Here is a 16,077-nt window from a genome sequence, read left to right on the forward strand (position 1 = left end):
GGGAATTACAGGGAAAAAAACCTAAAAAACACAAACACATGGAGGCTAAACAATACATTACTAAATAACCAAGAGATCACTGAAGAAATCAAACAGGAAATCAAAAAATACATAGAGACAAATGAGAATGAAAACACGATGATCAAAAACCTATGGGATGCAGCAAAAGCTGTTCTATGAGGGAAGTTTATAGCTATACAAGCCTACCTCAAGAAACAAGAAAAATTTCAAATAAACAATCTAACCTTACACCTAAAGAAACTAGAGAAAGAAGAACAAACAGAACCCAAAGTTAGCAGAAGGAAAGAAATCATAAAGATCAGAGCAGAAATAAATGAAATAGAAACAAAGAAAACAATAGCAAAGATCAATAAAACTAAAAGATGGTTCTTTGAGAAGATAAAAAAAATTGATAAACCATTAGCCAGACTCCAAGAATAAGAGGGAGAGGACTCAAATCAATAAAATTAGAAATGGAAAAGTTACAACAGACACTGCAGAAATACAAAGCATCCTAAGAGACTACTACAGTCAACTCTATGCCAAAAAAATGGACAACCTGGAAGAAATGGACAAATTCTTAGAAAGGTATAACCTTCCAAGACTGAACCAGGAAGAAATAGAAAATATGAACAGACCAATCACAAGTAATGAAATTGAAACTGTGATTAAAAATCTTCCACAAATAAAAGTACAGGACCAGATGGCTTCACAGGTGAATTCTATCAAACATTTAGAGAAGAGCTAACGCCAATCCTTCTCAAACTCTTCCAAAAAATTGCAGAGGAAGGAACACTCTCAAACTCATTCTACGAGGCCATCATCACCCTGATACCAAAACCAGACAAAGATACTACAAAAAAAGAAAATTACAGACCAATATCACTGAAGAATATAGACGCAAATATCCTCAACAAAATACTAGCAAACAGAATCCAACAACACATTAAAAGGATCATACACCATGAACAAGTGAGATTTATCCCAGGGATGCAAGGATTCTTCAATATATGCAAATCAATCAATGTGATACACCATATTACAAATTGAAGACTAAAAACCATACGATCATCTCAGTAGATGCAGAAAAAGCTTTTGACAAAATTCAACACCCATTTATGATTAAAACTCTCCAGAAACGGCATAGAGGGAACCTACCTCAACATAATAAAGGCCATATATGACAAACCCACAGCAAACATCATTCTCAATGGTGAAAAACTGAAAGCCTTTTCTCTAAGATCAGGAACAATACAAGGATGTCCACTCACCACTATTATTCAACATAGTTTTGGAAGTCCTAGCCATGGCAATCAGAGAAGAAAAAGAAATAAGAGGAATACATATTGAAAAGAAGAAGTAAAGCTCTCACTGTTTGCAGATGACATGATACTATTCATAGAGAATCCAAAAAATGCCACCAGAAAACTACTAGAGCTAATTAATGGATTTGGTAAAGCTGCAGGATACAAAATTAATGCACAGAAATTTCTTTCATTCCTATATACTAATGATGAAAAATCTGAAAGAGAAATTAAGGAAACACTCTTATTTACCAATGCACCAAAAAGAATAAAATACCTAGGAATAAACCTACCTAGGGAGACAAAAGACCTGTAGGCAGAAAACTATAAGACACTGATGAAAGAAATTAAAGATGATACCAACAGATGGAGAGATATAACATGTTCTTGGATTGGAAGAATCAATATTGTGAAAATGACTATACCACCCACAGCAATCTACAGATTCAATGCAATCCCTATCAAATTACCAATGGCATTTTTTATGGAACTAGAACAAAAAATCTTAAAATTTGTATGGAGACGTAAAAGAGGGAAAAAAACGGAGCGGGAGGAATCAGACTCCCTGACTTCAGACTATACTACAAAACTACACTAATCAAGACAATATGGTACAGGCACAGAAACAGAAATATAGATCAATGGAACAAGATAGAAAGCCCAGAGGTAAACCCATGCACCTATGGTCAACTAATCTATGATAAAGGGGGCAAGTATATACAATGGAAAAAAGACAGTCTCTTCAATAAGTGGTGCTGGGAAAACTGGACAACTACACGTAAAAGAATGAAATTAGAACACTCCCTAACACCATACACAAAAATAAACTCAAACTGGATTCGAGACCTAAATGTAAGACTGGACACTATAAAACTCTTAGAGAAAAACATAGGAAGAACACTCTTTGACATAAATCACAGCAAGATCTTTTTTGATCCACCTCCTAGAATAATGGAAATAAAAATAAAAATAAACAAATGGGACCTAATGAAACTTATAAGCTTCAACACAGCAAAGGAAACCATAAACAAGACGAAAAGACAACCCTCAGAATGGGAGAAAATATTTGCAAATGAATCAACAATCAAAGGATTAATCTCCAAAATATATAAACAGCTCATGCAGCTCAATATTAAAGAAACAAACAACCCAATCCAAAAATAGGCTGAAGACCAAAATAGACATTGCTCCAAAGAAGACATACAGATGGCCAAGAAGCACATGAAAAGCTGCTCAACATCACTAATCATTAGAGAAATGCAAATCAAAACTACAATGAGGTATCACCTCACACCAGTTAGAATGGGCGTCATCAGAAAATCTACAAACAACAAACGCTGGAGAGGGTGTGAATAAAAGGGAACCCTCTTGCACTGCTGGTGGGAATCTAAACTGATACAGCCACTGTGTAGAACAGTATGGAGGTTCCTTAAAAAACTAAAAATAGAATTACTGTATGATCCAGCAATCCCACTACTGGGTCTATACCCAGAGAAAACCATAATTCAAAAAGACACATGTACCCCAATGTTCATTGCAGCACTATTTACAATAGCCAGGTCATGGAAGCAACCTAAATGCCCATTGACAGACGAATGGATAAAGAAGTTGTGGTACATATATACAATGGAATATTACTCAGCCATAAAAAGGAATGAAATTGGGTCATTTGTTGAGACGTGGATGTATCTAGAGACTGTCATACAGAGTGAAGTAAGTCAGAAAGAGAAAAACAAATATCGTATATTAACGCATGTATGTGGAACCTAGAAAAATGGTACAGATGAACCGGTTTGCAGGGCAGAAGTTGAGACACAGATGTAGAGAACAAACGTATGGACACCAAGGGGGGAAAGCCGCGGGGGGTGGGGATGGTGGTGTGATGAATTGGGCGATTGGGATTGACATGTATACACTGATGTGTATAAAACTGATGACTAATAAGAACCTACTGTATAAAAAATCAATAAAATTCAAAACAAAAAAGAAACGAAATTGAGTTATTTGTAGTGAGGTGGATGGACTCAGAGTTTGTCATACAGAGTGAAGTACATCAGAAAGAGAAAAACAAATACCGCATGCTAGCACATATATATGGAATCTAAAAAAAAAAAAAAAAGATACTGCTGAACCTAGCTGCAGGGCAGGAATAAAGAGGTAAGCGTAGAGGATGGACTTGATGACATGGGTGGGAGTGTGAAGCTGGGGCGAAGTGAGAGTAGCAGCGACTTATATACACTACTGAATTTAAAATAGTTGGCTGGTGGGAAGCAGCAGCATAGCACAGGGAGATCAGCTCGGTGATTTGGGATGACCTAGACGGGTGGAACAGGGAGGACGGGAGGGAAGCTTACGAGGAAGGGGATATGAGGACATGTGTATGCATTATGGCTGATTCACTTTGTTGTGCAACAGAAACTAACATGGTATTGTGAAGCAATTATACTCCAATAAAGATCTATTTAAAAATAAAAGTCAAAGACCTCAACAGATACCTCACCAAAGAAGATATACAGATGGCAAATAAGCATATGAAAAGATTCTCCACATCATATGTCATGAGGGAAATGCGAATTAAAACAATGAAATTAATGAAATTAAAACCTATTAGAATAGATATTTGGCAGCTCCTTACGAAACTAAACATCGTCTTACCATACGATCCAGAAATCACACTCCTTGGTCTTTACCCAAAGGAGCTGAAAACTTATGTCCAGACAGAAACTTCCACATGGATATTTATAGCAGCTTTATTCATAATTGCCAAAACTTGGAAGCAGCCAAGATATCCTTCAGTAGGTGAATGGATAAACTGTGTTATATCAAAATAATGGAAGATTATTCTTCACTAAAAAGAAATCAGCTATCAAAGCCATAAAAAGGTGTGAAGGAACCTTAAACACATATTACTAAATTTAAAAAGACAATAAGAAATGGCTATGTACTGTATAATTCCAACACTATTACATTCTGAAAAAGGCAAAACTAGGGGGACAGTAAATGGAGAGGTTGCCAGAGGTTAAGGGGAGAGAAGGATGAATGGAGCACAGAGGATTTTTAGGGCAGCAAAATATTCTGTATGATACTATAATGGTGGATACATGTCATTATACATTTGTCCAAAACCACTGAATTTACAACCAAGAGTGAACCCTGAGGTCAACTATGGACTTTGGGTGAAAATGATGTGTCAGTGAAGGTTCATCAATTATAATAAATGTACCCCTCTGGTGCAGGATGTTGATAATGGGGGAGGCTATATACATGTAGAGCCAGGGGGATTATGGGAAATCTCTGTGCATTCCTCTCAATTATGCCATGAACCTAAAACTGCTCTAAAAAAATAAAGTATTTTAGAAAAGTAAGCAACGTCTAAAAAAAAAAAAAGAACAAAAACAAAAAATTTGCTTTTCATCAATTGCAACATTGACTCATATAAAATTGTCTTTTATGTTTCTTACTCAAAAGTGTAAGAGCTTTGATCTATTTAATTTTATTGGAACTCAGCATTTCTAAATCATATTAGTTTTGTTCCTTATTTAATTGCATACACTCATAATTGATCCATTCAGGACATTCCTTGTCTTCATTCATTTACATATTTTATTCTGATTTAGTTAAAATATAATCTATACTCAAGAACCTCAACAGACCAAGAATAAGAACTGACACTTCCTCAGTTCTGCTATATGATCATTTCCCACAGAGATAATAGGGTAATTTTCTTTTTCTAATAGATCTCACAGCTATAAGGCTTAATCAGAATTTCAGATTCAGACACCCCAGGATACTCATCATTGGTTTAGGCTTGGCACTCTTTTTCTTCATTCATTTGCACCTTTATTGATTGACTCATTCAGTGATTCACTAACAATAAAATGTCAACACACGAAAATCCCAAAATTAAGAACTGTGATATTGCTAAGATCAATGTGTGAATCTCAAAGTCACACACATGGATTAATTAACTTCCTTGCTTGTTAGAAATTCTGTACTCATGGCAGATCCATGCTTACTCCTTTTCATTTAATTTGTCCCTATTTTAAACATGATACAATAAATGACCATGAACCCACAATCTTTACCCCACAATAGGAGCCCTGACAACATCAACCATCTTCTTATGTGCTCTCATTAAAGAGTCAAGAGCCTAGGTCACTTGAGGAAATTTAAATTAGCTGTGGTACAAAAATACAGTGGAATCATCATCCACTCTGAAAGGGATGAAAATGTCCTCCATCTTATTTTCTTTCACAGCCCAACTTAGGTTGAGTAGATGTCACTTGTGCAGGATTGGATTCACTTAAATACTTCTTTCATGGCACATTTTCACCAATAGTCCATGCTAGACCCTACTTTGCGTATTTATTTATCCATTCATTGTTTTATTTATTCATTTACTTTTGTATTCATGAATAATTTGAACATCAATTTATTTTTCCAGAGAAAACACAATATGATCAATCCATAAACAACTCAAAATGCAATACAATTAGATACACATGAACCTGAGATAATGTGGGAAGAGCCTAGTTTGATTTTTCTTTGTCTTAATATCAGCAAGGAACAATAGGACAAATGAGTCACATTGTTTTTTAACACATGTTCCTCTTTGGTCCATGCTTTACCTAGTGGTCCTCAATGGAGGCGATATTGCCCCCAGAGGACATATGTCAATGTTGAGATATTTTTGGTGGTCACAATGGGAGAGGGGGTCAATACTGGCATCTAGTTAGTAGAAGTCAGTGAAGTTACCAAACATTCTACAATGCACCGGACAGCGCTCCAACAGCAATGAGTTACCCAGCTCAAAATGCCAATAGTGCGAGGTTGAGAAATCCCACTTTACCTTCTTCAAAATAACTGGTTGAAAGATGACTGTCTTTATACATTCACTCATAATATCACCAGTACCACTGAACATAGAAACTGGATCAGAAATTTCAATGGTATTAACAGATGCTCATGTGTTCATTACTCCCAGACATAACCAATTAGATCATATCTTCTTATTTTCAATAAGCAAACAGCACTGCCCAAATAATGCAGAACAACATTGATTTCCAGATATTTATCTCTATATGCTACTGACTCAAATAGATTCATGTTGGAACTGAGTATTTCAGAAAAATATTAATAATAAAAAATATATTAAACATTCATAATTGGGCCACATATGGCTCTCCTTGTCTTCATTTATTTATATATATATACATATATATAAAATATATATATATTTCTTTGTTCATTAATTCACTTACAGTAATACAATCCAGACCTACGAACCTTAATAGCCTAACAAAATCCTAAATATTATTAACTTCTGCTGTAAGTTCATTTACCATATAGGCATTAACTAGGTCTCTGGCCTCAGAGTTATAGGGTTTAATCAAAATCATTGATTCCAGGCACCCCAGATATTCACTGGTCCAAACTTGGAGCCTTTTCCATTCATGCATACTTTTGTTTACTGATTCTCTCATTAAGTCACTAATAATAATAAAGTCAATGTGTAAAAATAAAATTAAAAAAACTAAAAACAATATCCTAGAATGTTACGAAGCTCTATCTATAGGTTTGTTTTCCATAAAACTAAGAGGCTACGTCTTTTTTGCAGCAGATCTCAGCATAGAGATTATCAGCTTACTTGCTTCATGCCAATCCCATATTTATGCCTTGTCCATGCTTGTCCTTCTTTTAATTTTTCCACATTTTAAAGATGGTAGCCAGCCGCCAAGATGGCGCCCAATGATCCATGATGCCTGGTATTCACAGCCTTGCACAATCTCCTCCCATATTAAACCATGCCTGGCCTCTATAACCAACAGAATACTTGAGAGAGTGATGGTGTATGACTTCTGAATTTAGGTTATAAATACATTGAGTTTTCCACCTCCCTTTCTCTTGTATTTATTACTCTTGGGGAAGTCAGCTGTCATGTTGTAAGGACACTCAAGCAGTCCTGAGGAGAGGCCCATGTAGGAAGAAATTGTGGCCTCCTGCCAACAACCAGTGCCAACTTTCTAGCCACGTAAGTGAGCCATGGAGGCAGATCCTCCAGCCCAAGCTTTCATATATCTACAATTCTACCTGACATCTTGACTACAACCTCACAAAAGACCCTAAGCCAAAACTGCCCACTAATCCTCTCCTGGATTCCTGCCCCATAGCAATTGTGATAGGTAACAAATATTTACTGTTGTTTTCAGCCACTAACTTGTAGGGTAATTTGTTACACAGCAATAAATAACTAATACAATACAATGATCAACCAACCACTGTCATATCTCACCATGAGGACATTAATACTATTTTCTCTTCTCCTATCTACTCCCCCTTCAAGGAGTTATGGACTAGTTCTTTATCACTGAGGAAAGGTTTAAATTAACCATGGTATAAAATAAAATAAAATATTAAAAACTCTGAAGATGAATAAAAGCCCTCCATCATTTTTAATGAATCTCAGTTGCCCTTCATTGGATTACATGTAAAATTCGGTTAATTACCATTATTGGTCCCTGCATGGCATACTTTGATTTTATTTATGTATTTAGTATTTTTTCCTTTAACATAATGTCAGGATGGACAAATCACCTTCACCAAGGACATGAATTGTGACTGTCGTCTACCAGAGTCTCTAGACTCCTTACCCAGAGGTAAAGACTAAAACCTTATGACTATTGAATAATTAAATCAGCTATAGTTCTTTCATTCTGTGACGTAAGATGTACATTTTTATAGAGAATGGAACAAGATAAATTTAACTATTTTTAAAGAACTGGAGTCATGAGGTACTAGATTAATCATAAACCTTGGTTCCTATCACTTTCTTATTATTGAATTTTCATATATTGACTTGTTTACTGTTTAGCTTTTAATTAACGTAGTGAATGCTGTTAAGTCTACCACCTAACATGAGAATAATTAACGTAACTGGTACTTCTATTGATCTATATACTCCCTAGCCACACAGTTCACAGCCCCATTCATCTTTTTTAAAGGACCACATTCATGCATTGCTTAGAGTGTGCCATGAAATACTGGTCCAAGATTTACCCTAATTTTTCATCCACTGACTCACTCATGTTTTTCTCTTATTTAAATACTCAAAGAATAATGTGATCATTTATTCATCTTTTTAAAGAAAGAGTAAAACCCACCAGTATTCAGAATTGAAATACCATTTCATTCAACTGCTGACATGCTTTGTCCAAAGTAAAATAAGGCTAGATTTCTTTTCTTTCATCTAAAATGGTGTAATCATTATCTTTGTTTCATGACGCCTGCTCCTCACTGACCCACGTACTACCTTCTTTTAAATAATTGAGCAAATGTGAACTCATTCATTTATTCACTTTTAACAACACATCCGAAATGAATGCAAGCCAAGACCCTGAACGAGAATACTGACAAATACTAGTTTCTGTCCATACACTCATTGTCCACAGATATAACTTGTTAGATCCTTTCTTGTTTTTTAAAATAATAGTCAGTGAATAGAATTGATTTCATCACATATACTGTCATATTCCCAGTATTAGTCCATGCTTGGCCTTCTTTCAATTAGGCACTTATTTAAACAATTATTTTTAATGTAAATGACTTGTTCCTTTTCTAAATAAACTAACAACCAGCTACCCAACACCAACCCCAAAACAACATGGACTCCTGGAATAGAATATATCCCATATGTAGAACAGTTAAGAGAGACTTGATCTATTTAGGTTATGAAACTCAGTGCTTCAGGAAATAATATATTTAAATAACAATCCTTGTTTCATTGCAGACTTGAATCATTGGTCATCATTCATTTACACTTCTTCATTTATTCTTGCATTGCTTCACTTACAATACATTTCACAGGCATTAAGAACTAAACCTCAAGAACCACATCTTTGCCTACTCCTGACTTTCGCTGTAAGCCCCTCTTCCACAAAGGAAATAAACAAGGTTTCTTTTTTCTAATAAATCTCAAAGTTACAGAGCTTAATCAAAATCTTCGATTGATACATCTCAGAATACTCATCGTTGGTCTATAGCGGGCATCTTTTTCTTCCTTTTTTATGCATTGTTTATTCCTTTATTCATTGATTCACTAATAATAATATAATCAATTCTCATGAATCAAAAAGCCCAAGAACAACATCCTTGAATATCACTAATAACTGTCTATATGCCTACTTCCCACAGTGCTAACAGACATTTTTTGCAATATATATATGTGCTTTTTGCACATATAAATTAATCAGCATCCTTGCTTCATATCAGTCCCATTGGTCCACGCTTGGCCCTTTTCATTTAAAGATGACGCAGTGAATAACTAAGGGACCCATAATCTCACTCCACAACTAGAACAATTTTTTCCATCTTCTTATGTGCTCCTCCCTCAAAAAATTAATAGCTTAAATCTTTATCAATGGAACCATACTTAAATGAATTGCACTACAAAAATAAAACACAATGCGAAGCAGCCCTGAAAGTGAAGGAAACACCTGCATCTTTTTTTATTGGACTTTAAGAGTACTAAATCGGGGTTTCCGTGTGGCACAGTGCTTAAGAATCCACCTGCCAATGCAGGGCACACGGGTTTGAGCCCTGGTCCGGGAAGATCCCACATGCCGCGGAGCAACTAAGCCCGTGCGCCACAACTACTGAGCCTGTGCTCTAGACGTCGCAAGCCACAACTTCTGAGCCTGCGTGCCTAGAGTCCGTGCTCTGCAACAAGCCCGTGCTCCACAACAAGAGAAGCCACCGCAATGAGAAGCCTGCGCACCGCAAGGAAGAGTAGCCCCCGCTCGCCGCAGCTAGAGAAAGCCCGCGCACAGCAACGAAGACCCCAACGCAGCCAAAAATAAATAAATAAATAAATTCATTTTTTAAAAAGAGTACTAAATCAGATTAATCAATCATAAATCCCAGTTCTGGTCTAAGTTGGTGCTATTTGGTTTTATTTATTAATATACCCAATTATTACTTCGAAAACTTTAAGCAACACCCATAAACCAACCGCCCAACCCAAGAACATAAACTCTGTTACTTACATCACTCTCTTCTGTCCTTACCCACCAAATTTGTAAAAGCCAAGATCTTTAGCATTAGATAATGATTAAATCATCTGTAGTACGTTCACTTGGTGAAAACACAGACTTTCCAAAAAAAGAAAGAGCCTAGAGTTAGATTTTCTTTAATGGGAGTTAGTTTTTCAGTATTTGATTAATTATAAACTTGGGTCATTTAATAATCTCATCATTGCCCAAGAATGGCACTCTTTTTTTTTTTTTTTTTTTTTTGCGGGACGCGGGCCTCTCTCTGTTGTGGCCTCTCCCGTTGCGGAGCACAGGCTCCGGACGCGCAGGCTCAGCGGCCATGGCTCACGGGCCCAGCCGCTCTGCAGCATGTGGGATCTTCCCGGACTGGGGCACGAACCTGCGTGCCCTACATCGGCAGGCGGACTCTCAACCACTGCGCCACCAGGGAAGCCCCAAGAATGGCACTCTTTACTCGTTGATTCATTTAATTTTTATTTTTAAATAATACAATGAATACCAATATGAGCATAAGAAGCTTCATCTGTCATAAATTGTCTGCACACTCCCTATTCATAAAGGTAACAGCTTGGAGAGTGCTTTTCATGTGTCTCACTTGTGCAAAATTGGATACATGTAAATCTTTGTTCTGTGGTATAGTCTCACCAATTCACACAATTTTTTCTGATTTCTATATCTAGTAATTCATTTATTGATTCACGTATATAATTAGGCATGAAATAAATTACCCATTTTTCTAAAGAATTTCTCCATGTGAATTTCTATATCAGTCCCATTGGTCCGTGCTTGACCACTTTTAGCCAAAGTGGGGAGAAACCCAGAATTCTCGTTCTTTATCTGGACAACATTTGGGTATAACTGGAGTAATCATTACCTCTGGTTCATAACACATGTTCCTCACTGGCCCTTCCTTGGCCTTCTTTTGAGTAACTATATATAAAATACATTCCTTCATTCTCTTATAACAACATATCAATATCAATGAAAAGCAAGGCACTGCATAAGACCACTGAATATCCTGCTTAGTGCTCCATGGACATAACTGACTAAATCCTCTTGATTTTTTTAAAAATAAGACTCAGCGAATAGAGTTAGATTAATCCTAACTCTGATCATATGACACAGTCTCAGTATTGGTTCATGTTTGGCCCTCTCTCAATAAGACAATTATTTAAGCAACTCTTTATGTAAACTTTTTTTTTTCTCCTCTTCTAATTAAAACAACCAAACCAGCAATGAAAGCAGCAACCTGGACTCTGAGGTATCTCTGTCTATACTGTCCCTACGGAAGGGTTCAGAGCTTTGATCTCTTCATCTATGGAACCCCGTGTTTCAAACAGGCGCTAATAATAACCTTTATTACATAATCTCATAATTGGTCTCTGTGTGGCCCTCCTTATCTTCGTTCATTTACATATTTCTTTATCCGTTCATGAGTTCATTTCCCAGGGAGTTTACCGTCTGCTTTTTACTCAATAGACCACAGATTTTGAGATAGGAATTAATTACAATTTTGGATTCAGACCTAACCCCCACTCTAGGAGTCATCATTGGTCCAAGCTCAGCACTCTTTTTCTTCAATCCTTTATCCCTTTGTTTATTGTTTCATTCACTAGTCCAATAATAACACAATCACTACATATAAATTCCAGAATCTTGAGAATAAGATCCTTGAATGTTACTATGATCTATCTATATGCTCATTTCCTATAGAGCCAATAACACTAGATCTCTTTGCAATGACCCTCAATGTAGGACATATGTCCTTCCTCTCACTGAGATCTTTTGAAGGGAAAAATGTTGATATCAACTGGCATGTAAATATAAAAGAGAATAGCAAACATCTCTGAAAATGTGTGAAACACTTCCATCTTTTTGTAGGAGTCATTAGTTGTGCAGAAGTGAATTAAACATCATTACCTATGGTTCATAAGCTATTCTTGTCATTGGTAATGTACAGCCTTCTTTAATTTTATACTTTTATCTAGCCACGTATTTTTTTTAATATTTCAGTAAGCACAAATGAACAACTTCCCCTAACCAAGAACATAAACTTTGAATGTTACCCACCTTGGTATGTATGCTTCTTAAACAGAGAAGTATTAGCCAAATGCTTCTTCATTAGATATGATTAAATCAATTACGGTGTGTTAATTCTGAGGTGAAAAGCAGGCTTTAATGAAAAATCATGAATTTAGGTGTGTTTAGAGGATACTAACTGTAGAGTTCTAGATTAGACCTAAAACTTGTTTCATTTCTTTGACCCAAGAATATCACTAGTTTTTATTTACTCAATTATTTAATTTTCATTTTAAGCAATATAATGAACACCACTGAATCCACAATCTAACCCACAAGTCAGAACTTTAACTCAGATTTCCTTTTTAATGAATCTTTCTTGTGCAAATTGGACAAATTTTAATCCTTGTTTTTCATGGCCCAAGCTTGACTCTTCTTTATGTATTCATTCACTCACTCACTCATTCATTCATTCAGTTAATTACTCATGGAGTAAGTTCACCAGCTGCTCATTATATAAAGAAAACAGAAAATGCTAAATTGGGCAGCAACCCAGAAACAAAATACTATTATGTGCATCTGTCTATGTGCACATTATGCAAAATAGGAAAAGCCTAGAGTTTTTTTAAAGTATGGAAATCAACTGTGTAAAACAGGATAATCACTATGCTTATTTCATAATAGAGCTCCTCATTGGTGTGCGATTTGCATCTTTTAAGGAAAATATGAATCCATTCATTCAGAAACAGCAATATGCAATTATAATATGTCACTATTATAATTATAACCCACCGGACAAAAACTTTCCAATAATATTAACATGTGATCATATACTCACAGTCAACCATCTTAAATTAATCATAACTCTCGTTATAGGACATATTCTCATCACTGGTCCATGATTTTTTTCCATTAGATATTTAATTATTTGTGCAAACAGTTTGCCCTTTTCTTAACAAAATAAACGATCAGTAACCCACCATCAATCTGTAATAACAACATTCAATCTTGGGCAGGCTTGTCTGTTTGCTCCCTGCTGAAAGAGGTAAAACCTTGATATATTTATTTTCCTAGACCTCAGTGCTTCAGAAATATTTGAAAACATACTCTCATAATTGAACAGTGTATGGCTTTCCTTGTCTTTCTTCATTCCTTCATGTCTTTCTTTACTCATGCATTGTTTCATTTATAATAAAAAAAATATCCATAGGGAAGGTGGGAGGGAGACGCAAGAGGGAGGAGAAATGGGGATGTATGTATATGTATAGCTGATGCACTTTGTTATACAGCAGAAACTAACACACCATTGTAAAGCAATTATACTCCAAAAGAGATGTTAAAAAAAAAATCCATACCCAAGGAACACGTAGCCCAAGAACAGGATCCTGAATATTCCTTTCTTACGCCACAAGCACCCTTACCATAGAGTGAATAACTAGATCTCTTTTTATAACGACCTCAGAGCTATAGAGTTTAATCAGAATCCTTAATTCCGACACCCCAAGATACTCATCATGGACCCAGACTTTGCATTTTTTGTCTTCTTCATTCATATCTTCCTTTCTGGATCATTTTTACATGCATAAATTATAATACAATCAATATCCATGAATTATAAATGCCAAGAACAAGATGAGTGATTGTTACTAAGGAAGGTCTGTTCACACTTGTCCCACAGAACTAATACATTTAATGTCTTCTTTCAATGCACCTCTGTGTTGCATGTACAGATTGATCAACAGTTGTGCTTCATAGCAATGCCATATTGATAAAAGGTTTTTGCTTGTCTCTTTACCTAATTTGTCCGTATTGTAAAGATGGTAGAATAAAAACTATGAACCACCATCTTCCCTCACAACTAAAACAATGTAATTTTCTTCCTATGTTCTCCATCCTCAACAGGTAAATGACCTTGATCTTGATCAAGGAATGGATTTCTAAATATATTTGGGGGTCAAACTAAAATGGGATATTATGTGGCCCTAAAAATGATTAATCATGAACCTTGGTTCATAACATTCCCATTCTTGGTCGATGTTTGGTGTTCTTTAATTTTATTTATATATGTAAAACCAGTTTTTAAAAAATAACTCCTTAAAAATCCATGAACAAACTCCCCAAATTAAGAACATGAACTTTAACAGTTATTTATATTGGTCTCTGTGCTCTTTACTGACAAAGGCAACAGCTAAAATATTCGCCATTAGAAAATGATTGAGTTGGCTGTGGTATATTCATTCAGTGAAGGAAAAAGCCAATTCTAAATAGTCTATATTAGATGTTTTTAAATGGATGTGAGCTCTGCACTGCCAGATTAATCATCAACTTGGATCATATCACATTCTCATTATTGGTGCAAAAGCTGCAATCCTTTTTAATTTATCAACTTATTCTATTTTTAATTTTAAGCTATGTAGCAACAAACATCATTGAATCCAACACCTAACTCAAGAATAAGGCTTTTAAACATTACGGTGCATGGCTGTATACTCCCTGCTCTTAGTTAATAGCCTACTAATTATTTTCACGAACTTTGTGCAGAATTGGATAAATTTTAAATCTAGCATCATGGCACATTCTCACAAATAATCCTAGCTTTATCTTACTTTATGACTGTACAAATCCTTTCATTTATTTATTTAATTTTCAATGGAATAATCTGACCAGGATTAGTCATTAACCTTACTTCACATCACATGCTCCATATTTGTTCATAGTCTGCCCTTTTTTAAATAATCATTTGAGATACAATCATATTAATTCAATAACTTATAACCATAAATAATTACCTGAGAATCTATACTTGAACACCAAAAATGCTAACAATTGCCCACAGGCTGATTACCCACAGAAATACATGACTAGATCATCCTCCCACCAACCCAGAATGCCAACATGGACACTCATGTGTAACCTGTTTTGTCTTCATTCACTTACACATTTATTCATTTACTCATTCATGCACTCACTGATTCATTTACATCAATACACGCCATAACCAGGAACAACTAAGACCTAAGAACGGATCCTCAATTGGCTCTGAACTCTATTCCCCTAGAGGGAAAAACTAAGTCTTTTTCTAATGGACCTCAGAGTTAGGGTTTAATCAAAATTCTTGATTCATATACCCCAGAACTCTCATCACTGATCCAAGCTCTTGTTTATGGATTGTTTATGCATTCATTATTTACTGATTATTTCATTCATGGTTTCATTGAGTTAAAAAAAAATGATTCCCGTGAATCACAAAAACCCAAGAGCAAGATCTTTGAATACTGCAGAGAGCTGTTACAGCTATTTATTCCCCACAGAGCTAGCAAATGAGGTCTAGTTTCAATTGGCTCTCAGTGTTTCACATATAGATTAATCAATAACCTTGCATCATGCCCATCCCATGGGCATGTAGTTTTACTACTCCCTGTTTACTCATCTTTCATCTAATTTCTTCATATTTTAAAAGTACTACAATGAACCTACTATCTTACCCCACAACTAGAGCACTGACAATACTTTCTATCTTTCTAGGTGCCCCCTCCTCCATGATTTAACAATCTAGACTGTTATCAGCTGAAAAATATTCTTTAAATGTTGTGCAAAAATAAAATGGAGTATTAAGCAACTGTGAAAATGAATGCAAAATCCCCCAACTTTATTTTTAAAGGATCTCAGTTTCACTAAAATGGATCAGTCTTAACCCATGGTTCATT

General features: G+C 35.5%; 1 pseudogene; it reads right to left on the reverse strand.

The window, feature by feature from the left end:
• Positions 1 to 15,452: 15,452 nt before the first annotated feature.
• On the reverse strand, positions 15,453 to 15,522 carry LOC132421430 (small nucleolar RNA SNORD113/SNORD114 family; annotated as a pseudogene).
• Positions 15,523 to 16,077: the final 555 nt, after the last annotated feature.

This window comes from Delphinus delphis, chromosome 2 (assembly GCF_949987515.2).
Source record: "Delphinus delphis chromosome 2, mDelDel1.2, whole genome shotgun sequence".
Lineage (NCBI taxonomy): Eukaryota > Metazoa > Chordata > Mammalia > Artiodactyla > Delphinidae > Delphinus > Delphinus delphis.